The sequence below is a fragment of the Cygnus atratus genome, chromosome 6, assembly GCF_013377495.2.
Source record: "Cygnus atratus isolate AKBS03 ecotype Queensland, Australia chromosome 6, CAtr_DNAZoo_HiC_assembly, whole genome shotgun sequence".
NCBI lineage: Eukaryota > Metazoa > Chordata > Aves > Anseriformes > Anatidae > Cygnus > Cygnus atratus.
In genome coordinates, this window is record NC_066367.1 from 10519565 (window position 1) to 10544241 (window position 24677).

Sequence of the window (24677 nt, forward strand, 5' to 3'; positions counted from 1 at the left end):
AATGAACTGGGGCTTGGAAGAGAGACAGAACGAGTACATTTAGACTTTGTTGGGGACTGCAGAGGACAGTGTGATTTCCCCATGACAAAGACTAACTCATTTAAAAGCAGGGCAATAAATTATGTGAAATGTCAGCTGGTTGGGACAGGAGGTTGTTTTGATAGTGAGATTCAATACTTCAGTATTCCCAATAAGGAAAACATTCAACAAGACAAGCCATTTTGGACTTTAAAGTACCAGAGAGATACCAAGTCTGACTAAGAGGATACCATGCTTCGATATCACTGGGACATAAATGCAAATAAAGTTATTTTACTCAAGAGAACACAGCACTGGTTTGCTACAGGGTCAGTTTAGAAAGATACCAAGCAGCTAGGACATCGATAAAGGAGAGGCTGAACAGCGACTTTTCGGAGCAGCTCCCCAGATGATGCCACAATGGCTGCCACCTGTGGCGTGTGCCAGGCTGTGGCTGTGCAGAACCTGATGATCTTGAGTTCATCTAAAAAAGCACCATGGCCTCATCCTGTGCAACTGCTGGAAGATGCCAAAGAGATTACTTAATAAGCCAGCAGCTCCAGTAATGCTGTTAATGAGAGTTTTCGCGTGGCAGGTGCAGAAGCAGAGGGAATGGGAGTCAGGGGGACAGAAGGACTTTGGAGCCACCCGAAATGTTTCCACTAGAAAGCCAGATCAAAATGCCCCATTGCAATTAGAGAACCGGGCTTTCCAGCTCCAGGGAGCTTTCCTTTGATAAACCCAAACCTACCAAAACAGTGTCAGAGAAATTAGCTCCCAAGGTAACTTTGAAGTGGTTACACTGCTCGTTTCGTCTGCGCTCAGTAGCCGGCGAAATGGCGAAACACCGTGTCCTGCTGCAGCGCTGGAAGCCTGGGCGCAGGAGGAGCCAGCCCCAGGAAGAGGAAATTTAATCATTGCAGCGAGCAGGGTCCCCATTCTCCCCAGGAAAAAACAAGGGGGAGGTAGGAGGAGCAGCGGCTCGGCTCGCAGTGGCTGCCTGTGCCTCCTCCTGGATGTCCTGCAGCTTTGTGCTCTCCTGCTTTTCCCAGGCGAATTTCGACATGGGACGGCCCAGCCGCCTGCGAGGGTTTCTGTGGCCACCAGCACTTGCTGTGCACTGTTTCCATCCCCGGCCTGTTGCATTTGCTGCCGATGATGCCATTTTTCCCTAAAGCAGCACCCTTGTTCCTTTAGCTGTGTAAGGTCTTGTGTTTGATGGGTCTGGTAGCGAATATTTCGTTAGTCCAGTATTTTTTCATGCAGTTTTGCCTTTGGCTTGCTGCCTGGGGGCTGGAGCCATTTCAGGCTTAGCATCCACCTTCCTGAACTGTAGTTAACTCCAGAAACCCTCAGTGGAAATGCTCCACTTAGGAGAAAAACATTGAATTGCACAACTCATTGCTTTATTAAGAACAAAGGTTTGATTTCCATCTAGCATTTTCCTCCCTTTATTTTCCCCCGGTGCAGGAATTGACATCCTTGGAGGCTGCGACTCCAGGTGAGGGCCAGCTTCCCGCAGCAGGGGTAAGATAGAAGTGAGGGGTTGCAAAGTGCAAACCTGCCACGGATTTTCTTAATGGCTTGAGGAAGCCAGGGTGCCGCAGGGAGCACGGGGCTGGGTGACGGGCTGGGCTTCGCTGCTTCGCTTGCTTAACTAAAATGTTGGAAACACACACAAAAAAGACTAGATCAGAACCGAAAAGCCCAGTCTGCGTGGAAAATGGCCTGAACATCAGTGTGCTGTGTTGAGTGGCTGTTTGTACCGCTGCTGGGTGGCATCCCTTTGCACGAGGGCTCGCTCACACAGCCCCCGTGCTGGCTTGCTTCGTGCAAGGTCTGCCCCTTGCACGAGGGGCTCCCACACTCCTTGTACATGCCTGTTTTGCACGAGGACCCTTTCCCGAGGGTCTTCCATGCCCCTTGCACACCCGTTGTGCACGAGGACCTCTTGCACATAGGACTCCCACACCCCTTGCACACACGCGTTTTGCACAAGGACCCCCTTTTACGGGGGGATCCCACACTCATTGCACACACCTGTTTTGCTCGAGGGGATCCTACACCCATTTCATACGCCCATTTTGCACGAGGACCCCTTGCACACGTGACTCCCATGGCCCTTGCACACACCCCTTTTGATGATTACTTGCACAAGGAGCTCCCACACCTCTTGCACACGCCCATTGTGCACAAGGACCCCTCGCACACACCCGTCTCACACGAGGTCCCCCTTTCACGGGGGGCTTCCACGCCCCTTGCACACACCTGTTTTGCACGAGGGGCTCCCACACCCATTGCACACGCCCGTTTTGCACGAGGAGCCCGTGCACGAGGAGCTCCCACACCCCTTGCACACACCCGTTGTGCACGAGGACCCCCTTGCACGAGGGTCTCCACTCCCCTTGCACGACCCCCCCTTCTCCCCCCGCCCCGGGGGCCGGTCGGTGCTCGGTCCGGCGGCCCCGCCCCCTGACGTCATCGCCGGGGGCGGGGCGGGCGGCGCGCGCGGTCCGGTGCCGGCGGGGAGGTGCGGGCCGGGAGCGGGGATCGGGGGTCCGGGATCGGCGGGGATCGGCGGGGATCGGCGGGGATCCGCCTCCGCCCGCCCGCAGGTGAGCGCCGGGGGCTCGCAGGGCGGCAGCGCGGCCCCCCCTCCCGCCCCGCCGGGGGCTCCGCTCCGCCGGGGAAAAGTTTGCGGCGGCGCCGGGCGGGTGGCGTGGGGGGTGCTGCGGGTCTGGGCGTGCAACGGCGGCGGGTGTGCAACGGCGGCGGTGTGCGACGGCGTGCGAGAGCGGGCAGCGCCGTGAGGGAGTGTGCAACGCCGTGCAAGGGGGTGCAACACCGTGCGGGTAATGCTGTGCGAGGGTGCAACACCGTAAGGGTGCAACACCGTGAGGGTGCAACACCGTGCGAGTGTGTGCAATGCTGTGTGAGTGCATGCAATGCCATGCAAGCGTGCATGCTGTGTGTGCAACCCTCAGAGTGCGTGTGCAACCCTCGGTGTGCATGAGGGTGCAATGTCCATACGCAGCGTACATTGTGCGTGTGCAATGCAGTGCGAGTGTGTAGTGTGTAATGTGTAGTGCCGTGCAACTGTGTACAACGTGCATGTGTGCGCGGTGTAAGCGTGCGCTGCGGAAACACACGCATGCACAACCTGTGTTTGTGCACGGTGTGTGTGCCCAGTGTAAACGTGCACAGCATGCTCATGCAGCGCCGTGCAGGTGTGCACGTGCAAGTGTAGCACAGCGTGCAAGCCCCATGCAGCGTGGGTTAAGTTGTGGCACGGCTGTCAGCTCCCCGAATTAACCGTGAGCGGGCCGGGGAAGGGGCCCGAGCAGTGAGCTGAGCACCAGCGCGATGCCTCGTGGGGTGAGCACAGCCATTCCTCGCCTCTGCGCTTGGCACGGTAATTATGTTTTCGTTTTAATGAGAAGAAAACCATTTGTGAAACAAAATATTTATTTTAGCCTGGTGGGGTTGCTCTGAAGAGCTTGTATCTATGCTAAGGAGGTGGTTTAGAACTGCTTTTTTTTTTTTTTTTTTTTTTGATGAGAAAAACATTTAAATACAGCGAGAAGCTTTTCATCCAAAAAGCCTGTCTGCGCGAGGAAGCGAGCAGCTGTAGAGGTCAGGATAGAAGGGAAATTTGCATCCCGCTTATTCTTCTTATTTTTGAAGAGGACTGAAAGTTGTGTTGCGTTCTGCTTTGGTGGGTGGATTTCTTAAGGCAGCTGCCCTTGAGGGGAGCTGAAATAAATGCAGGTAACTCGGCCTCCAGGTCTCCCAACCGTGCTTCCTCAGCTTTCCCAACGCCGTTCCGAAAATGCCTGAGCTTTGCAGGTGGCGCAGGAGGGATGCCGAGCGGGCCGGAGGTTTGCTGCTCTGGCAGAGAACACACAGCTTTTAAAAGTTATTTGCCTGGGAGCGCGGTTTGTGAAATTCAGAAGCGTGAATTGCAGCCTGAGCTCGCTTTGTGGCTAGAAATGCTGCTTTAAAAAGAAAAACCAAAGAGTAAAAGGCACTTGTGACTGTGACTTTCAGAAAGGCCTGTGACTTTCTTTGGGTGAGCCCAGCAGGTCCCTCAGCAGGCACACACACGTCCTGACGAGCTCCTTCCCTCCCAGCAAGGAGCCTGGCTTTCTGAACGAGGCAAAGCCTTGCTCCCAGCAGCTCGGTTGGGAGGATCTGGCCTTCGTTTAATGTCCACTTGATGTCCTGGTAGCACCACAACCATCCACAGAGCCGGGCTGATTGAGGGCTAATTCCCAAGGATATGAAGGACACCCGTGGCATTTGTCCTCATAGCGGTCTGGGGTCCGTAATTTCTCCCAGTGGCCCTTGGACATCACGTACACATTGCACAGATCAAATACATCTCTAACTACTTTGTCTCCCTTAGAGGACTCTCAAACTGTGATTTTTTTTGCAGCCAAACCCTGCCTGCTCGTAGTGGAGGCAAGGAGCCGATGGATTGCCTGCCTGCTCTTTCAAAAGAGTTGCTGGCTTTTTATGTGGTTTGGGCTTGATGAAAAATACCCAACACTGCAAGCCCCAGCGCTGGGAGTCAAGTGATGGCAGTGTGTTTCTGCTCCCTTGGACTGGGAAAGGGAAGCGTGAGAGTATGGAGAGGGGCATACCCCATGGCTCATGGTGACAGGAAAATGAAGGAGCACTACCCCTTATTTTTTCTGTTGTTTTTTGTTTCCTGTTTGTGTGCCTGTGAATGGTTTGGGTTTGCTTCTTGGCTTGGTCTGGCGCGGGACTCACCGGGGCTGGGAGCACCCCACTGTCCCCGCGGTTTTCAGGCGCTGCTGCCAAGCTCCGCTGCGCGTGTTGGAAATGTTCCCAGGACAGGGTTTGGTTTTTAACGGGTCAAAGAGCTTGCTGAAAGACTTCCAAGTCTCCAGTCCTTGGATTTGTGTTTCCTCTGTGCTAAGGAAGGTTCACGTTTTGGGTGGGTTGGTTGAAAGTTGCGCAGGACCTGGCAGGCACGGGTCCACCTGGGGTACGGGGACAGCGGCCACGGGGCGCCCCGCGGCACCTGCAGGTGCTCCTCTTGGAGCCAGGTTCTCTCTGCCCTGCCCCAGGGGCTTTAATAAGGAGAGCATGAGCTGCTGGGAGGAGACATCAGGCGGTGAGCTGCGAGCAGCATTCCCAGCCTTTGCCGGCTGCAGTCCCACTGTTTGTGGAAGCGAGGTTTCTGCCATCCTGCTGTCAGCATGCGGCTCCTCCTTGGCAAGCCCTAGGGGAGTCCTAGGGCTGAATATTTCAGTGCAGTCCTGCCTGAAGGTGCTCAGCTCTACCTGGCCCCTGGCGGAGGCATTGCTCTGCACCCCGCAGCAGAGACCACGCATGTAGGGTGCTATCTGCTGCTGCTCTCGGGGCCGAGGTCGGGCGACGCGCTTCATCTCCGTGAGCAGACAGGAATGATGGATGGGAACATAACTTTGTAGCCTCAAAGCTGTGTACATTAAAATACAAATGTGGAAGGTGGCTGAGTCATTGTTTTCATCTCTCCTGTTCCTTCATCAGCCAGGCACTCGGATGAAAATTAGTGGGACGGGAACACGTGTGTTTGGCAGCCCTGTGAAAGAACAAGGGGAGAAACGCGGCTCGAATGGTACATTGTGCGGGTGGCCTTATTTGAACGCCGTTGGCTGTTTCCTTAGGAACAGAAAAGCTTTGTGGAGTTGAACAGTGACATGTCCTGTGGCACGGTCAGTGAGAAAGGAAGGCAGGAGAAGTCAGGCGGAGTAGTTACGGCTGCTGTGATTTTGCCAGCGAGCTCTGTGTGGGCTTCAGGCGTTGACCAGCTTGCTGCTAGCTTTGTGTGGCTCTTTGCCTGGCATGACCATCCTGTATGACGGAGGTGTCACAGTGTGCAACCATCCCTGTAACTTTGCACCAGTAAAGTGCTGGCGAGGGGGTGGCTTTGGGATGGGGGCACCCCTCTGAGCCCTTTAGCTGTGCCAGGTGCCTTGGTGCAGGCGTGGAAGCGCGCAGGGTTTGTTCGCATGGGTGTTATATGCACCGTGCATTGCATGGTGAGAGGCGGCGTGTGAGGTTTTAGGACAAAAACCACTTAGCCTGTGTACAGGATGGGGGGACAGAGTGAAACGAGCAGAAATTTGGACACCAAAGCGAAGGTCCTGCAGGGAACTGAGACCAAAGTCTTTCAGGTCCTGCGTGCCTCCTCGCCACTGCGGCCACTCGTGATGGGTCTGAAGGACTTAACCAGGGTTAGTTTAGTTTGGATCTTCTGTTTGAGACCTCTGTGCAAATTGGGGATTGCAGAATTGGGGATTGCAGAATTGCAGCAGAAAGCAGTGGCGTGGAGTCCTGGAGAAGCCTCTGCTGTCACTGAGCACTGGCAGTCGGGAGCAGCAACGTCTGCCGAGTTGCATTTGGGAGTAAAAATAGTCTTTGTCAGTGCCGAGCTCGAGTCATGTGTTTGTGGGAGACATTAAAGTTTAACTCCGCGGTATTCCCGGCGGCCGTGCCGTTTTCTTTGTTCGTGTCTGTGCCCATAGCAGGCAGCGGGGACGTTGGGTCTGTGAGCTGGGTCTCTTGGGCACAGGGCTACGAGAGCTGTAATTAAACAAAGAGAAACTTTCTTTTTTTTGTAACCGGTCCAGCTTCCAGAAAATGGCAGCTAACTTAAGGGAGGAAAACAAAACAAGGCTTTGCCTGGCCAGAAAAAGCGTCCTCACATCTGTGGCATTTCCTCTCTTTCTTTCCCTCTCGCCAGCCTCCCTCCCCAGCCCATTGCATCCTGACCGCAGCATTGAAAACCTGCAATCAGATTAGCTGTACCAGGGTGGGGTTGCTTGCAGCCTGGACAAGCAGTGTTTCCCATCTGGACGCTGAGCCCTGGGAATTACTGTTCTCTCCCCGTGAACAGCAGGCGCTGCATCTCCGACCCCAAAACTCTCCGTGCTGTTTTCTGCCCTCGTGAGAACTGTGGTCGGCATTTTTGTGTGTGTGTGGCCGTGCCTGTGGTACAGGTGTAGCTATTGAAGTCCGCAGGAAAGCTCAGGGAATAGTTCATAACACACCTGGTCTGCGAACAGCCTGTTCTTTGCCGTTCATCAGGTTTGAAATTATGGAAAAAAAAAACCAAAGATCTGTAGGTGCATCCCTGAGCTCTTCACTTTAATCCCACCAGGTTTAAATACACTTCTGTGCGGCTGTCTGCCCCTTCAGCCACAGAGCCTGGCTCCCGGAGCGCTGCCACAGGGCGATTTTCCTGACATTCCCACTGGGAAGAGGTTTAGTGCTGGCTGCGTGGCTGTATCCTGCGCTGAGCAGGCTGCATCGGTCTCAGCAGCCTCCTTGCAGCTGTATCCTCGGTGGCTGGGGCTTGGGTCTGCTGGGGTCCCTTCCACCGACATCCCCTGGGGAGGATGGAAAATCCTGCGTTGGAAAACACAGCTGCAGGGAATGCCCAGGGCGCTCCATGTGTGAGTTTGCTTTTCTGAAGACAGATGCAACGCTTTTCTGATGCTATGTACCTTAGGCTGCTCTCTTTTTTTGCTTTCCTTTTCACAGAATCACAGGAAGGTTTGGGTTGACAGGGACCTCAAAGCCCACCCAGTGCCACCTCTGCCGTGGGCAGGGTCCCCTCAAGCAGAGCAGGCCCCAACCAGCCTGGCCTTGGGCACTGACAGGGATGGGGCACCCACAGCTCCTTGGGGCAGCCTGGGACAGGGCCTCACTGTCCTCAGAGCGAAAAATTTCTTCCTTACATCTAATCCAAACCTCCCCTGGCTTTCCCGGGGCTTTCTTTGGAGAAGGATTTTTTGATACCGGCTTTCCGGGACGTGGCTCCTTCTCAGAGCTTTGCGGCAGCTGGTCTCCTCATCCAGGAGAAAAACACAGCGGCCACAAAGCAAGCCTTTCTTCTGGCCATTGTGAGCGTTGCTTGGTTATCTCCAGGCAGGGGCTGCGGGCAGACAAAGTATTTACTGTCCCTGGGAGATGGTGATTACCTCCGTCAGCAAAACGTCTCTGTGCAGGATGGCCTGTTTGTGTTCTGCAGGCTCTGGCCTTGACCAGCTTATCGTCCTGAGAGTTACGGGCAGCGTTGCACAGTTCCCGGGGCTTATCGCGTCTGCTGTAGGCTGGAATGGGGGAAAGATGCCCTAGGATCAGGTCATGGGCGACAGATCTCTTCCCACATCTGCTACAGCCTTCCTGCGTGTCTTCTAGAGAAGTCTCCATCCCAGAAAAAAAGGCCCGCCAGGCAGACCTCGTGCAGCCTATGTGTTCACATGGCTGCTGCATACACAGTCTTTCCTTCTCTGCATCCTGTTCAGCCAGCCTGGTAGTGAAAAACAAATGGATTTTTTAATTTTTTTTTTTTATTCGGTAAGCTGCTCGGAGTCCGAAAACACGGCTGAGAAACAGCTCAGTGCGATCAGTAAGAGTTTCCAAGTAATTGTTCTCCTGCTTCATGCTGCTGCTGAGGTGTGGCCTGTGCTCCCTGGAGAGTGCCCGAGCTGCTCATAAGGAGCCTTTCCAAAATGCGTAACGCAGAGCCCTGTTCCTGAAAGTTAATCACTGCAGAAAACGCTTTAATTAACTCAATTAGCCAGACAGTCCATCTGGACTCCTGCAGTGCTTCATTAAATCCCACGAAACGAGGTCACAGCTCTACCCTGGGGAGGGGGATGGACTCCTTCAAGCCTTTTGGGGTTGTGCTGTGGGCTCCGACATGGTGCTGGTGGGATGGGTGATGGGTTTCTGGTGCCGCTGCTTTCCCAGCGCTGTGGTACCTGCTGCAAAGAGGAAATGTTTTCAAGGGAGCGTGTAGACATTAGCAGAGACCCAGAGGGCTTCTAGTGGGATGTGGACGGTGTTGTCATTGCAGCCGATGCAATGCCACAGCCTTGCGGTGGTGAGTGAGAGTGTCCTCACCGGTGCCCCAAATTACCTGGTCGAAAGAGCTCCTCTTGCAAACCTGCAACTGAGATCCCTTGAACTCGAGGGGTTTGGAGGTCACCGACAGTGTTGACCTCTGCTGCAGCTGGTGGGTGAGCAAGGCTTTTTTTTTCTTGGCTTTTTTTTTTTTTTTCTTTTCACCTGATGTTAGCACCTTGCTCACCAAAGAGCTGGGGGAGAAATGAATTTGGGGGGCTCAAGCTTGCTGAGCACAGCAGGGCGGCTGGCTGGAGCAGCTGGTGCCTCTCCTGCTCTGCCTATTAATAGGAACTGTTAAAATGTGAACCAAGTTCAGGATGCAGGACATGGCCAGGCATGGAAACAGTAAGCAAAAAGCTTTAGCCCAGCACGCTGTTGGAGCAGAGGAATGCAGGCTTCTGCAACACAGATTTGGGGAGGAGGGCAAGCATTTAACCCCCTCTGTGTGTTTTCCCTGCAGCGGGGGTGACCTTTCTGTCCCCTTGGTGTGTTGACCTCTGTTTTAAATGTGATGGGGAGAGGAGTTAATCTTGTGTTACAAGCATCCCTGGGGAAAGCTGCTTGCCATCCTGCTACTGCTGCCACCTTTCCTGCTGCCTGGCCATGGTGGGAAGCCCCAACTCAGTGAGACAGTGATGCCTTCTGCAGCTTAAATGGGCTGTGGAGGTGGCCCTTGCCTGCCAGAGCTGCGTGTCCTGAAGGGTTTGAGATCTGGCTGATAGCTCTGGGCTTGCTGTCCTGAGGGGGAAACTGAGGCACAGAGCACTGGCATTGCCCAGGGGCACTGTGATCCCAGGGTCAAACCCCGGCCTCTGCAGTTGCGGAGCCCATGCCACAAAAAATGGGCTCCAAAGTCACTTCAGAAACATATTCAGGGGGAAAAAATGTCACGGTGTCCTGTTCGCCCTACAGGCAGGCAAGATAAAAGGAATAAAAATCGTTGCAGTTTGGCCTAATTTTTAGTGAATTGTGAATGGAAAGCAGCGATGCCAGGGCTACATCAGATGGTCTGCTCACTCGGAGGGGGTAGGGGAGGTGTTTTGCTTTTGAAAAGGGCAGGTGGTTCCTGGCTTAATGCTGCTTTAGGCAATTTAGCTTGCGAAAGCAGGGCAGGAGGTAATTCCCTGCATGTAGCCAGAGATGGGTTTCTGCTGCCAGGTGCAAATCCTGCTTACGGCTCCTGGGTGTGCATGTCGAGGAGGGGCTGGGGTTTTGATTCCTCCCGTTCCTTTGTTTTTGCTCGCTCTGCTGTGGGAGAGCCTGAGACAGAGCCTGAGACGTAGGGGAAGAAATACTGGTGTGGCTGGCTGGTGGTGGCTGCTCGGCCGCCCTGCTCCGCTGGGGTGTTTGCTCGAAACACGAGTGCTGCAGTGTGTAACTGCAGAGACCCCCAGGTCCACACATCCTAAACCTGCTCCAGCGGGGACACCCCGAGCAGGGTGCCCAGCCCCACGTCCCGGCGCCTCCTGAAGCTCCCCAAGGAGGAGACCCCACAGGCTCTGGGCAGCCTGTGCCAGGGCTGCGGCACCCGCCCAGCACAGAAGTGCTGCCTGGTGCTCAGAGGGAGCCTCCTGGGCTCCAGGCTGTGCCCAGGGCCTCTCGGCCTGGCGCTGGGCACCGCTGGATGGTGCATCCAAGTCCCTCTGGATGGCTGCATGGCCCTCTGGTCAATCTGCCACTTCCCCCAGTTCTGGGTCATTCACAAATTTACTGAGGGTGTGCTCTGCCCAGATGGTTAAAGAAGATGGTGTCCTGCAGACCATAGGGATGGGGTGATGGGATTTGAGTAAACCTGGCCCAGCCTGTGTTGAGGCAGCCTCTGCTCCGTGTTTGCCTTGTATCTGGCTGGCCGTAGGCTCGGCAGCAGAGGAAACGTGCTCTCTGGCAGAGACCCAGGCCATTCTCTTCTAGGGGCTCCACGCTGGCCAGAGCTATTCTTAGTCACACCTCAGATAAAGCTGGGCCTGGGCCTGGGCCACGCTGCTCTGCCAGGAGGGGAAAGGGAGGGCTGCACGCACGCAGTCGTCCTGCTGTGGGACAGGCTTCTGTCCCATGTTGGACACAAACCGTTTGGTTTCAGCGAGATTAGTGGCTTTGAGAGCAACCTGGCTGCTCTGGGTTGGAGCAGCACCCACCAGTACCTGGTCCTGTCCTGGCTGATGCTTGGGGACAGCATGTAGGAAAACAGGTGTTGTTGGCGCTGTTGGGTCTGGAGAAAAGGAGGCTGTAGCAAGGAGGTGTCTCTTTTCTCAGGGGATGTGAGAACACCTCAAGTTGCACCAGGAGAGGTTTAAGTTGGATGTCAGGAAGAATTTCTTCACAGACAGGGTGGTCAATATTGGGACAGGCTGTCCAGGGAGGTGGCAGAGTCCCCATCCCTGGAGGTGTTTAAGAGAGGTGTGGATGTAGTGGACCTGGTAGTGTTAGGTGCTGGTTGGACTTGGTGACCTGGCCTGTTGTCTGTATGAATTGGATAGATCCATCTGAAAATCTGTCAGGTAATGTGCATTTCTTCCAATGCAGGACAGTCCTGAGCATGGCAGAGCTATAGGAAATCACCTGTGTGTTTTTTCTTTGCATGCTCTGTTGGGATCAAGAGAGGTCCCTGCCCATCCCCAGGCCCAGGCACTGCAAAGGGCTGGGTGGTGGCATTCTTGAAGTCCTCCACAGCGTCTTGCAGTGGCAAAATGTGAAAATGGAGCAGAACAGCTCAGTGTATCCCTGCCCCAGATGTCTGGCTTGGTGCAGAAATAGCGGGTATGTCACCAACTTCTAGCTTCCATGAGCTGTGAAGTGTTTTTTTTTTTTTGTCCCACCCTGATGCTTTTGCAGCAATCACCTTGGATCTCACTTCTGGTTAAGTCCAAGTAATCATTTGCTTGTTGGGATGGGAAAACCTCTCTCTCTTGCGGGACTGCGTAGAAGTTGTGATGCGTTCAAGGTGTAGCATGAACACCAGGCATTGCAGAAGCACTTTCAGGGATGCTTCTTCCTCTGGTGCCTTGGGTAGCTTGTGGGGAAGGTGGAGGTGTTTGTGCAGGGTGAAGTGAGTCATTTGGGAAGGGCTGGGGTCCCCAGTCTTTTTTTCTGTCCGTGAATGGGTTATGTGGGAATCACTTAGACCCAGAGGTATATGCCTAACTGTTACAATTCCTATATAGTGCTGCAAGCACTTCTTCCTCCCTTTTGCCTTTCAGCATCATGAAAAAAGTCACTTTTTATGCCTTTTTCACCACAAAAATGCAAGTAATGTTGGAGAAATTTGGGATGAGGTCTAGCTGATGATCAGATATCTAGCTAAGCAAATCTTTGACTTCTGAACTAATACCTCTTAAATGAATAAAGCATTATATTTCTTCTGTAGTAAAACTCTGGTCTATAAGACTTAGAAATGGCTTTTTTGAACACCTCGGTATATTTGTTTTATGCTGAATTACAAAAACGTTGTTAGTTATCGTTTTGAAAACAGACCTGGCAGTAGTAAACACTGAATTTAAAAAATGCTTGCTCTCTTGTGAATGCACGCAGTGTTTCAGTTGATGTTCGTCATCAGGGCTCTGTGAGCTGTAAATGTAGTTTACTGGGATTGCACACGGAAAACCCAGCTGAATTCCGTGTAAATGCAGAACTGGCAAGATTGTAAATGGTGGTGGGAGTTGCCTTCCTTTTGTTTTTCTTTTTCCCTTCTGGTCAGTGTAAGAAGAATTTTCCGTTTCTTTTCTGTTGATCGAGTACTTGTGTCATTCTTCTAAATATAAAACTGTCCTAGAGCATCAGCTGTGCCTTTGTTTTCAAGTCTTTTATGCGTTACTTCAAGTAAGTTTTAATTAGATAAAAAAAAAAAGAAAAAAGAGATTAAGTCCCTCTGCATTGGTTTGATATGGAGGCTCAGTTTTCCCATCAAGAGCATATCTAATTCTGCCTGTCCGTGTCTGGGTGCTCTGATGCATATTTTTTTGTTGTTGTAGAGGGGGCTTTGGTGTGACCAGAGGGCTGAAACAGCTCCTTGCAGCTCAGGAAAGGGAGTAATTAATGGCCACATTAGCCTTAGCACCCTGTTGTAGCTCCAGTTGAGTAGGCCAGTTGGTAAAGATGGCCATGGATGGTGTCGTGGCATGTTTGTTGCACCTGCACGTTGTCATCTCTAGCCAAGAGCCTGTTGCCAGAATTCAGCCTGCTCCTAGATCCCAACCCATAGATAGGGAGCCTTAAATAGGGAGTTACAATTAAAATACAAATACAACCATGGGTATTAAAGCAGCTGTGAAGCAGAGCTAGCACTGCGCTGCTCGGGCTGAAGTTGCTTTCCATAAAAATCAATAAACAGACTAAGTTCTTCACTGCAAATGGCCATTGCTCAATTGACACAAGGAAGTTATCTGTCCATAAGTATGTTCATTATTTTTTTACCCACTTTTAGCTGTTAGTTTCTAAAATAAGGCATTCCTCCAGAGACAAAGGACAAGAATTGGGTTTTCTGCATCCCACTGGATGGCTGTCAGTAACAGCTTTGTCTGTTTTTTCTCTAATACGGATGCTTTTGTGTTGGCTTCAGACAACCCTGTACCACGTCTGAGTCTGTTAACTCTACTTCACCCCTAATTCAAGCCGCAATAATCTGAAATTTGACGGTGTAGTCTGTTACCATAGAAATCTCAGCGGGGATAAATTTAGCACTCCGCTTTCAGGCTCGAGCAGGGGAGCTGCAAGCAGCTTGCCCAGGTTGCTTGCAGCCTTGCTTCTTGGGCGGCTTTCCTCGCGCCGATGGCAAGCAGCAGATGAGGAGTGAGGGCAGGTACATCTTCCAGCCTTGCCTGGGGCTGTCTTTTCTGAGAAAGCGAAGAGTGAATAACTTGTCCTTCAGAAATGCTTCCTCTGCTCTCCGTGGTGGCTTAGATTTGCCTTTTTTTTTGAAGGGAAGCTCCCATGAAGACAAAGGGATGACAGGGGTTAGTCAATTTGATAAAATGCAGAAATGGGAATGTGTTTGGATGCCGCAGGACAACAGCTTGAAGAAAAAGTGTGACGCAGAAAGTTGCAGAGACCACCCCCACTGAACCATAACAGCTCTGCTTTAAGTGGGGAAGATCCTTCGTGGACTTCCCATGTCTTTCAGGTGCTGTTTTAATTTTGCCAACTGACTAACACTGTAAAGATCATGTCCAAGATTCAGGCCTGCTTCGTCCAGGAGCGAGAGGGATTTTGAGCATTTTGCCAAATGTTTGGAAATGGCTATTTCTGTGCCTGAATATCCTGCTAAAGAAAGGCTTCCTCCCCCGAAATGCCTCACCCCAGTGGGGGGGCTGCTGGAGGGTCTGGCTACATCCCAGCACGGAGAAGCAGCGCGGCTTTGACATTGCACACCGAGAAGTTGCACGGGATATACTTGCAGTGTCATTTCATACCACATTAATTTCGAGTGCTTTGAGAGCAGCCAGGCAGGGTCCTGGTGCGTTTCAACTAAAACAAAATTTAACACTTCAAAGCGTGTACCTTTCTTTGCAGATAAACCCTTCCAAAAATGCTCTGGTCTGAAAATAATGAAATTGGTTTCTTATCAGCTATCTGACCTACGATGATGAGATCAAACAGCTTTTACCTGACGCAACTGAAACAGCGAACTCTGATGCACAGGGGTGTGGGTTGTATTATTATTATCTTTTTTTCCCGTCATGGTACTATTGATGTTATGGAAGTGCTTTGAGGCGCTGATCAGATCGTATCTGGCATCCCCGACCCCTGGGTTGTGTTCCCCCCTGGTTAATTTGCAGGTTGCCTAAAGCCTCCGTGCAGTTTCACAAGGTTTTCATTTAAGGGATAACTGTAATTAAATGATTTCAAGAAGCCATGGTATTTGCTCTTATGTTGCATAAACAGAGGGTTGTTTTGGTTTATCTTAAACCTGTTGGCTGACAGAGGTTGTGTCTGCACCTGGGAAGCTTTGTTGGTTAAAATGCCATGTGTGGATGAGCTCTAATCTAAATTAAGGTAAGAACTCGGCTGCTGAAATCCACCTGAAGTCAGCCACGTGGTCTTTTGTGCCCATGTAATGAGTCTGGTGCTGAAAGCATGCTCAGGATTGAACCAGCAGTGCTTTCCTGTACAGGTATGCGACTCGCTGGAATTGTAGATGAGGTTAAATTGAAAGAACAGGGCCAAGAATGCAAACAGGGCCGAGAGGGGTGTTTAATAGCTTCTGCTCCTCAGGAGGAAGAAGCAGTGAGAAGAGAGCCTTCCTGGTGCGAATTTACGGCAGCCTCTGAGAGGAGAAAGCACAGGGCAAGCGATGCTGACCAAGTTAGCAGAAGTACCAACTGCTTACAGCTTTTTGCCTCACATCCTAATACTTGCCCTGGGTCTGAGCAGCTGCCTGCCCTCACATCTACTTCTTTCACCTCGGGCTGCGTGCCTGCCCTTCTGAGGAATGGCAGAACGAGCTGTGGGTTTGCTTTCCAGGCATCTTACTGCTCTGAATGAGCTTTTCAGCACGGGATCATGGGCCAGGGTTGAGTCAAGCGCGGAGCATCCCATGGAGCGAGTAACCTGTACTCTGGTTTAGCAGAGCATTTTCTTCCTTGCTTTCATGCAAGAGACTGTCAGCTCCAGCAAACGGTTAAGCTGCTTAAAACCAGGTGTCATGGGGAATCTGCCTTGGAAATGTTTACCGAGGCAGAGTGCTTAAAAATGCTGTTTTGAGGAAATTCATTGCAATGCGCTGATTGCATTTGTTTCTGCCTAATTCAGGCTTGTGATAGATTTTGGCTCCTGTCAGCATTTTCAGCATAGCTGAAAGCATCATGTAATCCACCAACAGATCAGTACCTGGGCTAATCAACAAGGTGTGTAAGAACATTAAATCAAGGTTAAGCTTTTGCACGAGCTCATCACTTGAGTGAGTTCTCCTGTATGATAATCCAAAGAGGTTTTATTCATTAGTGAGAGGAGCTGGCTGCTAGGTGGTGGCTGTGGAGCATGCTCAGGCAGTGAGCCGGGAACGAAACCCCTCTTTTTTCCCCAAAGGAAGTTCCTAAACAATTCTTCAAAATAGGTCAATGGCAAGCCCAGCTGACTTTGGGGCCGCATCTGGCTACTTGCTTGCAACGTGCTCTAAGTGGCGGCTGCTGTGGGGCCATCCTAGGATGTGGTACCTCTGGTCTTGAGCAAAACCCTTTCTTTTCAAGTGCAGCAGCTCAGGTAAGTCCAGAGGATCCCGCAGGATGGATTTTCAGCCCGCGATGTTTTACGTGTGAGGAAATGGTCGGCGTCAGGGAGACGTGTTCTGGCTGGGTACGTGGGCAGAGACCTGTACAGAGTTGGCTCTGTGTTGGTCTGGGGGCAAGCTGGAGTGTAAGTGAGGGGCTAGCTCATCTCCGGAGCTTTTGGTTGTCCTCTCCCTGTGTCGCTGCACCAGGTGAGGTGCCAGCCTGCCCAGCCAGCAGCGCGAGTGGCTTTGCTGTGCCTGCCCTTCTCTGACCGCACTCGTGAGACTGGTTTCCCAACATTGCAGCTGGAAACAAGGAAAGCCAGCACGTGGCTCTGGGCGTTGCACCAGCAAGTCACCACCACTGAGGACAGCTACTCCTTTCCATCAAAAGCAAAATTAGTGAAGGGTGATGGAGACGGGACTCTGAAGTGTTGATGCTGTTCAAAGCCCTGTCATCATCTCCACTTGAGGGAAGCACGGGTTTTCAGGGACTCGGCCACTTAGCTTTTGGCCACTTGATTACTTTGCTTGAAGACCAAATCTGCATCCAAATGATCTGAGGAAGGACACACTGCTGGGACTGTGGCCCTGGGAGTAGCAGGGGGAGTGAGTTGCTCCCAGTTTCTCAAAGAAAGCCTTTTACAGTGCTTCAAGCTTTCACATTTTAGTTTACCAGCTTGCTGCCATGGTTAATACAGTGGCCACGGCAGCACAATTATGTGACTTTGTGGGTGCACTTGCTTGCCTCGGCATATCCTACGCCAGAAGGCACGTTTCTGGCTGCCCTTAGCCTGCTCTTTCTGAACATTGCCCTGAGATTGCATGGGGAACCGTGAGGAGCATCTCTTCCACTGTGGCATCACACTAAAAAAAAAAAGGCCCCAGAGATCATCAGGGCCAACCATCCTTCTCTTCCAAGGCATAAGATAAAAGATTGTGAGCCACAGAGGGGATTTCTGATGACAGACAAGGCTGTCTCTTCCTTAAAAGTGTCTCCCTGTAGTCAGTGGCTGGATTGCGCCTCTGGAAATCTGGGTTTCACTCCTCCTTTGTCATAGGTTCCCTGTGTTGGCTTGTTCTGAGGCCCGGACTGGCTCAAATATCAGTTCCCACTTTTCTGAAAGGTCAATTGTTCCTTGCTTTTGGCTCTGAGCAAACCTCAGGAGCTGCAGCCATCGGCAGAGCTCTTGGACTTGCAAAGACCTTGGAGGGGCTTGCAAAGAACTCAGAGGGGCTTGCGAGGGCTGGGAGGAAGAGCTGGTGCTGTTCCTGACCCCTGCAAAAGCCACTGGCCACTAACAGCACTGAGCAAAACCCGTCTCTTCGTTCCAAAGCAAGAACACGCTTTGCCGTGCCCCAAACTGCCGTGCTGCTGAGCTGAAAGCAATTAACGAAGCTGATGCGGAGGGCAGGGAAAGTTGCCCTGGTTGAACTCCCGCAGCCCGGGTGCTTACGAAGGCAGCGCCCGGTGTGCTCCTGAAACGCTGGCTCCTTGCCCTCCTCTGCCCCAGCAAACATCCTCCGGGCGCAAATAGGCATCGGGAGCCTGGGCGGGAGGGTGGCTCGTGCTAAAGCTGCTAATTGGTGCCTCGCAGCAGCGATTCCCGGAGCCGCCTCTGCTTCGTTGCCTTGCCACTCGGCTCTGCACATTCACAGGCACCGTCCTGGGCTCCCGTTCCCTTTGGGGGTTTTATACTGGGGTTTGTGGCTTCTCTGCTTAACCCCTGGGAGCTCTGTGCTGGATGTGATTTGGGATTATCATGCTTTTGATGCTCCCCGTGAGGACTTGGTTGGAAGAACCCCCCTGCCCTGGTGGAGGAGGCTCCATCTGCATCTGTACAAAAAACCCGAGGACTTTCCCACCTGAATTAGGAAGTGCTTTTCTCTTGGAAGAGATTTGATTTGCCCACCCATCCCAGCCCCGCTCCAGCAGGGGCACCCCGAGCAGGGTGCCCAGCCCCACGTCCCGGCACCTCCTGAAGCTCCCCAAGGAGGAGACCCCACAGGCTCTGGGCAGCCTGTGCCAGGGCTGCGGCACCCGCCCAGCACAGAAGTGCTGCCTGATATTTAGGCAGAAAAAACATCCCAAGGCTGCCTGGGGGCCGCTCTCCCAGCCGAGCACGCTCTGAGCTGGACTTTGTGCTTCGCGTTTGCTGGGTCGGGGCTGGAAGCCAGGAGCGCTCGGTGGTGTGATGCGTTTCGCAAGCCCTCTCGGTGGGTTTGCTGTGACAACTCCCAGCCATCCTGACCTGGCTTTGGTGGCGTTTCGGTGCCCTTGCTGAATTCTGCAGCAGAGGTGAGCATTGCTGGAGCAGTGGTTTCTCCTGGCTCCGTGGCTGGTTGCATTGGGAATGGATAACGAAGGCAGTGGGGAGCTGTAGGGCTGGGGCCCACGCTTGGCAGCCACAGCAGGCGCTGCAGGGAAAGCTCTCTTACCCCAAAGACACCTAATCTGTATTTAGCCGCTTGCATCTCCGTCTCCAGCATTGACTTTCAATGAGACTCGTGCTCCAAAGTCATTGCTATAAAAGGAAGCTTTCCTGTCCTTCCTTGCCTCACTTGCAAAGGGTAACGCACCCGTTAAGGAGGCTGTAACGGGTTCCCTCTCTGTAGGTGCCAGCAGACACCGGGAACATGTGCTCAGCAATAATCGCATTTTTTTCCCCTGCAGTGCCCCCCGTGTCCCCGAGAGCTGTGAGTCGAATTGCTTGCACGAGCCAAATTCCCATCCAACCCGTGCCCGGCCTGCGTGCTGGGGCTGGCAAAGAGCACCGTACTTGTAAGGAGCCCTAAATGGGAGCAGCTTGTGGCTCTTGGCATGCCAGCATCCTCAGGAGAGGAGGAAGACAAGGGCGTGCAGCATTGTCCGGCCATTCCTCTGGCTCCCTGCTGCCCGTCCTCGCTGGGGGAGCAGTGTGAGCGGGTGTACCTCAAGCTGAGACACTTGGCATTTTCCCTGCCGTCCCGTCCTTGCAGGCTGGATTTTTCCATAGCACTTGGCACGGGCTGTGCTCCCTGGCCAGCACCGCTGCCAGCTGCCAGCATCGAGCCCCTGCTGCTCGGCACACAAAGTGGGACTCCAGCACGATCAGCAGGGTGGGCACAGATAACTATATATATATATTTTTTTTCTTTCTGAATGTTCCAGTTTCTTATTTCTGGACTTGAACACCAGAGGCAATCCACAGCCTCTTTGCTGGGGCTTGGCAGGGTTTGTGCCATGTTGCACGCAGCCTCCCGGGGTGGGACCTGAAGCAAACCCATGGGAGATGAGGGCACTGTGGGAGGGACTGAAGGTCCCCGTGTTTCTGCAAGTCCCTTCTCGTTTGCTAAAATAACACGTTTTCTTCTCTCACGTCTCCCAGGAGTTGTTCCGGGGCGTACGTGAGTTCACACAAACATGTTCTTTCTGGTACAAAGAGCTTGTGTTTTGTGTTGTCTTAAGGAGCGTTTTATCTTTGGTTGGGGTTTTTTTTTGGAAAGATGAAAGCATTGGCTTTGCAAACATAAGTGGTAAAGTAGGAGGAGGAGATAACAGAAAGGTGACAAACTTGGAAATCACCAGGGTATGTGGCCCGAGATGCTTGGGCCAGGCTTCTAGAGAAAAAACAATAGCAGGCAGCTCTTCCTTACCAGCAAGGCTCAAAGTACCTTACAGAAGAGGCCAGGATGGCAGGGGGCGAGATGCTTTGTCCCCAGGACTCCGTCTTCCCAAGGTCAGCAGCACGCAAGAAGCCGGGATTCACACTGCAGCGTGCTAGCTGCAAGACCCCGCTACCGTGGTGGTGGCACCAGGGGGAGGTCTGCACTGTCCTGGCAGTGTGTGGGGATGTATTTAGTGGGTTTTCTCTGCTTTGGAGAGTCAGACAGGCTCAGGAGATCTGGCTCAGCCTGGCCTCAGCTCCTGAGTGTAATTCCGGCATGCTTTCTCAGACACGTCAGCTGGCGCTGTCTGAGCAGATGCTCGTTGGCTCTTCCAGGTCTTGGGGTGTCCCCCGTGCACATAACAGCCTGGGTTTCTGGAAGGAGTCTCTGCTGTGCCCGTCTCCATGGTCTTGAGTCACATAAAGTATAGTAGCAGTGACAGAAGCAACATTTTCAGTGAATTTATTGTCTAGGATGAATGTGCTCCATGGGTAGCTGTGGAAAGTGAATTTCTAGCTACAAAAAGTTAAATTCACTTGTATTTAAATAATGCTGACTATGTTTTAAAACTTCCAAAACCACTTCTGTTATATTAGTTTTGTTCTGTTTTGTTGTTTTTTCAGGAGAGCTAGGGGATCTTGACTTTCGTAAATAAAAGGTAAATGAAAAATAATTAGCAGCAAGTGACTGGGGTTGGTCTTGGCTTTGGTGTGGGAAGCTGGAGGAGGATGATGAGCGATTGATTACAAGCTCTTTCTTCTCTTTCTACCTTTCAGTCCGTGGCAAGGTGCAGCCCTGATTTGACCGGTAGCTCACGGGCTGTTAAGTGAGAGGTTCACCCAGCCTGGAAGGTGCCTCTGGCTAAAGGGTCTGTGCAGCCAGAGGGGGAGTATTCCCCTTGAACTTTTTCCCCTGAAGGATTTGGTGGGCTTTTTATTATTACCCGGGAAGAACATGCCTGTGAGCACGGCAGTTTGTGCAGGAATAGCTGGCTGCCTTGTGTCACCGTGGCTCCTTTTCCTGCTGTTCCCCATGGGTGTGAGTGTGTGCTGCGAGCAGATCCCGGGTTTGGCCAAGCTGCTGGGAGGAGCAGGTTGGCCGGGGACGTGCAGCATCCTCCCCACCACCCTTTGGCAGCGAGCACCACGCCTGCTGCCCTTCGTTTGGTTGCACGTGGAAGGTCCTGGCTTCATCTCCAGCCCCGTGCTTGGTACCGGGCAGCCCCACGAGCCCTCCCTCTTATCAGCAAAAATTCTCAGCAGTTGGGGGATTTCCATTGCCGGCTCTCGGATGAGCTCAGGCTCCTTGCAGTCCTCTCCCACCTACCCCTGGTTGCAGCGGGTGCTTGTCAGAGAAGGGCTGGTGCCAGTGGGATTCGCAGCCCCAGAGCCTTGGGACAGGTGAAACGGGCTGGTAAGCAAGGGTATTTTCATGCAGCTGGTGTGAGAGGTCGAGGAGGGGCCTCTCACGGCTCACTTGTCCCCCTGTGCCATGGGAGAGGGTTGACAAGGACAGAAGTGACCAAAGTCAGCTCTCTCAGTTCGCAGCACGTGACGGAGCCGAGCACAGAGGTGCTGCTCACCCTGCAGGGGCTCAGGTTTTCCCCGTACACTGCTCTGGACATTTGCTGTGGTCACCAGCACTGGTGGGCAGCTCCCTGGGCTTGTGCGTTTTGCCCCATGCCTGGGGATGCTCCCAGGAAGCCACCCCTGGGCAGGGAGCAAATCCTGCTACCTGCCCTCAAGGATTTTGCTTCTATGTGCTTCCAAGCTTTTATTGTATTTCTTTGCCTGCAGACGTGGGGATTAGACCGCCGATGAGTATTTTTCCTGAAATTGCTTTTCCGCACTAATCCAGTTTAGCCTGGCTGGGATGCCTGTGCTACATCTTTGATTTGTAGTTCAGCGGTGATTAAATTCCCTAGATAAGATACGGGCCTCTTTGTCAATCCAGCATGAGAATAAGGCTTAAACAGAGGTGCCGAGCAGGGGAGGCTCAGCTGATGGTAGAAATAACCGCTGTAGAAATAACCGCCAGAGGTGGACGTGTACTTTAATCCCACCAGTATTGGCTTGGGGTGACCGACGGGGCTATAACAGGGGGGGAGTATGGAGCTTGCTGCTGCTGTCCCCATCGTGCCACCATCAGGCCGGGCTGGGCAGGATGGTGGGCACCGGAGTCTGTGGGGTGGACGAAAAGCAGAGAAGGGAGCACTGAGGAGCAGGAGCAGGCTGGGCTGGGGCTTGGTTTCCGGGCTAAGCCACCCCTCCCGACGAGGAGCAGCATCCGCTGCAGGGAGCGGCGGCTCCGTCCTGGTCCCCCGCTGCCACCGGGGTCTCGATGCTGCTCCTCATCCCGCTCACCAGGAGAGCCCCCACGTCCCCACCGTCTGGGTGTTGTCCCCACCAAACAAAACTTATTTGTAGCCCAGGCTAATGCAAAGCTGAGTCTGCTCTGCGAGTCCCTGTTGCAAATCGCTGTGTTCATTCTCTTAGGGGTGAGTCACAGGATGTGAGTCCAGAGGCTCGTGATGTCCCCCGGGCGCAGAAATCCAGCAGGCAGGGTGGGGAGGAGACAACAGCTGCTGTCACCCCGTAGGATGTCAGCACAAGGAGCCGTGCACGGAGAAAGCAAACTCGTTTTCGTGCTGGTGGTTGGGAGTTTGGGTGCCACGCTGTTCCTGTCCAGGAGCAATGCAATCCTTGGTGCTTCTGTGCCCTGGAAAGACAGTGAGAAGGAGCGTGGTGCCAGCCAGCAGCTGTGGGAGCGTGCTTGGTGGTGCTTCTCTAAAGCTTTGCCCAACCTGTAACCCCCCGAGCCCATTTAGGATTTGGGAAAGAATAAAATGGGGGAGTCTTAGTGGAGGTGGCCCTGTGCTTGGTGTCAGAGGGGGGCATGCAGCTGGTAGATTGGATTTTTTGCCTTTCGCTTCTGGGAGGAGCAAACTGGCATGAAAAGTGGATGCAGGTGCTTTGGAGCTGGTTGTGTGTTGAGATATCGTCATCTTCCTCACTTGCACAGGGCAAAGTGGTTGCACTGGGCTCCTCGCCTCATCCCCGTGTGCTGCCAGACAGGGATATACACGGGGGGAAAAGGTCTTCACTAACTCGCCCCCCGTTTCCTTTCCTCCACTCATTAAGGATGCTGTTTATTGCTGTGGGAGAACAGATGGAACTGTGTTTTTTTTTTCCTATTCTATATTTAAGGTGCTTTCAGAGGAGTTTGCAGACCATTGTCTCAGCCATGGCTATAGAAGTGACTTCTAAACCATTCCTGCCACGGCAACCCAGCACCCGACTGTCCCCTTTTATTCTCACATAGTCCAGGTTTGAAGAAGCAGTCTTATTCTTGCTGATTTGTTATGTCCCTGCTCTGCATTCAGAATCAGCCCTGTTCCTCCCCTGGGACTGTCAGCTCCAAAACACAGCTCTCCCCACCCAGTTCCCCTAAAAATTTTCCCTAAAAATTGCAGTGGGGTGGGTGCACCCACATCCTTCTGTGCACGTGGTAGCATTGCTACATCCAGAACAAGATCCTGCATTAGGGAGAGGAAATGGTTTTTCATAATCAGTCATTTTTAATGTACATTCTTGCTGTCTTTTGAGATTTGGGATGCATGTAGGGCTTATTTTCCCAGCTGTTTCTCCGCACGATCACATCTGTCACAGACCTTTAGCATAAAGCTTCCCATGTAGCAGTTAAGGGAAGAGTGGGAGGGGGAGCATCCCTGCACATTCCAGGCACTACGAGGCTTGTGGGTATGTCTGAGATTTGTCAGTTCACAGCCGTGATTACTGATAGTAAAAATATTTGGCACTGGACTACCAAGCAGGTATTTGAAAATGTATTCATGGCTTGCACTTTGGTTCTCAGGAAAGCCACTTATCTATGACTGGTTTCTTTCTTGCTCAAGAAGCCTTCATGCAGTGCTCACCACACAGGGGTAACCTTTGGGCTGTCAAAGTATTTGTTTAGTCTAGTTTTTTTTGTTTGCTTTTAAGAGGATTGTGTGCAAGAATTGCTGAAACTGGGAAAAGTTCACCACTTTAGGTGTTCCTGTGACAATAATGCTGCACATCTAGAGCTGGAGTTTGTGCCTGTGTGGAGCTGTGGAGGGCTTTAACCCTCCAGCCCAGCAGCAGAACCCCTACAAGACCCTACCAAGTTTCTGCATGGTTTGCCAGGGGCAGAACCCAGCGTGTGCAAACCCCTCTCCCTCCAGAGTGTTCCAGCAGGACCCAAAACAACTGTCTTCTCCAAGGGAAAAGTGTTTCTACAAAAGTTCTCTCTTTCCTTTCCGTCTGAAGCCTCCTGCATCCTTACCCCAACTGCATTCCTGGCATACCAGCCCCGGGATGGCTTCTGAAGTGTCTCAAGCAGGCTGGAGTATCTCCTGCTCAGACTCTCCCGCCTGGGATGCAAATTTCCTCTTTCTGCATTCCAGAAAAGGGCACTGAATCCTTCCGGGCTTGCTTCTCCTCCTCACCCTGCCTGCGGAGACCCACTGGTGTAATAGCAGCCAGCTGCAGCCCCGGCAGTTGCTTGTCTTTATGTTTCCTTTATCTCCATATTCCCAGCAGAGCTCTACCGTCTGAGGAATTTGGGTTTGGGAGTTATTTTCCGCTTGATCTGGTTTTCAAGCAAGGGAAAAACTTGTATGGGGCGGGGAGGAAGGGAGAACAATGTTAGGAGGGGATTAAAAGCCCTTTGGGTTGCTGAGCTCGAGCAGGGAATTTGGATTTGTATATAGCTTTTGATTGCAGAGGGCTTTATGTTCAGAGCTGGTGGTGCTCTGTAGCCAGGCTGGCATGTCTGCTGGGGGTCTGACCTGGATGGTGGGGTTTGCCAGGCTGGTGCTGGAGCATGTACCTTCTCCCTGGTGCAA

At 52.6% G+C, this 24677-nt stretch overlaps 1 protein-coding gene across 7 annotated transcripts in view; it reads left to right on the forward strand.

Annotated features, from left to right (window-relative positions):
* Nucleotides 1-2514: 2514 nt before the first annotated feature.
* SH3BP4 (SH3 domain binding protein 4) overlaps nucleotides 2515-24677 on the forward strand; it is a 41865-nt gene continuing 19702 nt past the window's right edge. For 5 of the 7 annotated variants that reach the window (XR_007708441.1, XR_004777211.2, XR_004777212.2 and 2 more), the window contains exon 1: nucleotides 2515-2633. The gene's annotated coding sequence lies outside the window, so the exon portion shown is untranslated. Of the gene's footprint in view, nucleotides 2871-2976; nucleotides 3431-24677 lie in introns of those variants that run through there. The other 2 variants (XM_050711384.1, XM_035537004.2) reach the window with 2 other exon arrangements.